Source organism: Salvelinus sp. IW2-2015, linkage group LG11, assembly GCF_002910315.2.
Source record: "Salvelinus sp. IW2-2015 linkage group LG11, ASM291031v2, whole genome shotgun sequence".
In the NCBI taxonomy this organism is placed as follows: Eukaryota; Metazoa; Chordata; class Actinopteri; order Salmoniformes; family Salmonidae; genus Salvelinus; species Salvelinus sp. IW2-2015.
The window spans coordinates 19,610,680-19,613,919 of record NC_036851.1 but is presented as its reverse complement, the minus strand read 5'-3'; the positions used below and the strand labels follow the sequence as shown (position 1 = coordinate 19,613,919).

At 44.7% G+C, this 3,240-nt stretch overlaps 1 protein-coding gene across 1 annotated transcript in view; it reads left to right on the top strand.

Annotated features, from left to right (window-relative positions):
- The window catches only part of ptprga (protein tyrosine phosphatase receptor type Ga), a 324,968-nt gene that overhangs the window by 223,044 nt on the left and 98,684 nt on the right, over positions 1–3,240 (top strand). The gene's annotated exons all lie outside the window — the stretch shown is intronic.

Sequence of the window (3,240 nt, the reverse complement as noted above, 5' to 3'; positions counted from 1 at the left end):
GCTCCACGTAGTTCCCTTTGTTTGTGGAGTCAGCACTTTCATCGTGTCCCCTAAAAGAAAGTTCCTGTTTACCTAAAAACATGACACAATCAATGAGTCTTTTCAATATTTCCCTATTTTTCTTCACCTTTTCATTGTGCAGCTCCGTTGCCCTGCGCGATTGTTCATTGAGCTGTAGATCCACTCGGGTGTCCCCAAAAGTTTTCAAAAGCACCATTGCTTGTAAGTGCCCAGCCGTACTTTGGTGTCTCGTTGCTGCCTTGGTTAGACAACTCAAGTTTGCAAAGCCAGTGTGGCTCCAAACACCAAATCGATCACTTGCAAATAATAGGCATTCCCAGCAGTACAGTTTGCAGTGCTTCTCGGAGCCATAGCGCTCGTAGTTGGAACTTTGAAAGTGGCGAACGAACCCCTTTCCCGCCTGTGACAGGCTTTGTAGCATCGGCGTCGGGTGACCTCTCCTTACAATGTCTAACTTTTCTTGAAAAGTTRGTCTTGAGAATGGCGTTATAATTATATCCTCGACCAAATCGATATCTTCTCCTCCTTCCGCCATTGTGGGTTGAAAAAACAGCTTAGTTGTACGCAAATTAATTCGTTTATCAAATTCAGTTTCCTAGTTCTGAGGATCTGCATAGACCTGCRCATAGGACCTGCTTCTCAATATTGGTAATCCAATCAAAAGACGTGCACGCACTACGCCTGCTAGCTGGCTCCTGTGTAACACTGGAGCCAGCCAGCAGGCGTACAATAGCCAACTCTAAAGCTGATTGGTTGACACTAAATTTTCATTTCCATTCACTTTAAGCTACAAGCGCCCGCACTGTTGATTCTGAAGGCCTGAGGGCAGATTTTAGACCCCTGGCAACACATGATGGCTGAATATGATTGGATAAAAGATCTAACATAAAGACCAGCCCTCCAAATCTCAACCTGGGGCTGGAAGCAGTGCAACCAAGAGGAAAGCTATGAAATGAAGAGTATAATTCTTACTCTGGGGAATAATTTAATACATATTTMMMGGYAAAWWWWWTTWAAAAAATATATATATTCTGATGATGTTTAGGCCACCAGAGAAGGCCTTGCTGGCCCTGACGGCCCACCACTGCCAAAACTATAGTTTGTTAACAAGAAATTGAAAAAGGAGTTTTAATGACTCCAAGCTAAGTATATGTAAACTTCCGACTTCAACTGTGTATTAGGAACCCACAGAATTCCTCAAATAGATCAAAGGAGGTTGTGCTGCTTTGTGTAAGAATTACAGCAGCGTGGAAAATGCAACTGGAATAATATTGACAATATTGATCATATGAGAAAGTGCCAGGAAATGGGTTTTATTACATGCACGCACGCAAGCACACACACACACGCACATGCACACACACACACACACACACACACACACACACACACACAAACAAACAAACAAACAGTCTCCAGAAGAATGGAGATTCACCTTGACAGGATATACAGTGAGGAATGAGAGACGGGCCTGCCGTGTGTGCGTGTGTGTGTGTGTGCTTGTATGTGTCTTGCTTTATTGAGGTATTGCATTTAACTTCTCATCTTAAACAATAGGGTTGAAATATATTTCATTTTATCAGGCTGATACATGTACATTGAGTGTACAAAACATTAGGAACACCTGCTCTTTCCATGACATAGACAGACCAGGTGAATCCAGGTGAAAGCTATGATCCATTATTGATGCCACCTGTTAAATCCACTTCAATCAGTGTAGATGAATGGGAGGAGACAGGTTTAAGAAGGATTTTTAAGCCTTGAGACAATTGAGACATGGATTGTGTATATGTGCTATTCAGGGGGTGAATGGGCAAGAAYAAATATTTATGTGCCTTTGAACAGGGTATAGTAGTAGGTGCCAGGCACACCGGTTTGTGTCAAGAACTGCAAAGCTGCTTGGGTTTTCACACTCAACAGTTTCCCGTGTGTATCAAGAGTGGTCCATCACCCAAAGGACATCCAGCCGACTTGGCAAAACTGTGGGARGCATTGGAGTCAACATGGGCCATCATCCCTGTGGAACGCTTTCGACACCTTGTAGAGTCCATGCCCCGACGAATTGAGGCTGTTCTGAGGGCAAAAGGGGGTGCAACTCAATATTATGAAGGTGTTCCTAATGTTCTATACACTGAGTGTTTGTACACACACAAACCCTGTCACCCTACAGTGAAGCACCAATCTTCACTCCCCCTCTCTCTCGTACACACACATACCCACGTCCCACCACCCCCACACTTGATTTATTGATGATTCTGATTCTGTGACGCACAGTTGATGATGATGCAGTGTGTGTCTCTGTGGTTTTTGTATTTCCCATCTGAAACCCACACCACACAGATCCTGGTGTTGAGGATGTAGTGGTGTAGCTGTGTTGCGTTTGACGGAGCTGATCCTTCCCTGAGGACGTTCGGAGACGCTGAGGGATCTCTTTTCCCTGATTAAAAACCCTTTATCTCAGAGCAGGACACACGCTACGTTCTTAAGCCCACCCGCCTGGATGTGTGTCTGCGTGTGTGTGCATCTGCATGTGAGTTTTGCCTGCTGCACATCACCATGACAACCGGTCTGATGGACCATGTTGCCTGTGCTTTATGTCTGCATGTGTTTATGAAAGAGGGAGAGATAAAATTAAAGGGGGCTCTAACTCTGAGTCTAACTGTACACCCTTCCAGTCTGGAGAGGGCTGTTTGTGCAGGCTTTTTAAGCTACAGTACTAGTGCTGTAGATCTGTGTGGATCAGTGTGTCTGTCTCTGAGAGCAGAGTGGACAACATATTGAGGACCATGCAGGGTGTTTCTTTATGCAGCGCTATGGGAGAAAACTATTCTATAACCAATGTATGACCTTATGACTTCATGCTGGCTGTAAACAGAGCAGGCCTGTGTATAATTCAAGAATTCAGAGAAACCCCACAGAGGAGAGAGAAGTCAGAGAGCAGAACACACTCCCATTTTTATGTGCTGTGGCTTTGCAGACATGGTCATGAATGATGCAATTTGGAGATCCAAGCTGTTCCTTGAGAGAGGTGGAAGTTTTACAGATGGATGCCTAACACTTTCATTCATACTCTCTCCCTCTCTTTGTCCCATTCTCTCTCTCCCTCTCTTTGTCCCATTCTCTCTCTCTCTCTTTGTGCCATTCCCTCTCCCTCTCTTTGTCCCATTCTCTCTCCCTCTCTTTGTCCCATTCTCTCTCCCTCTCTTTGTCCCATTCTCT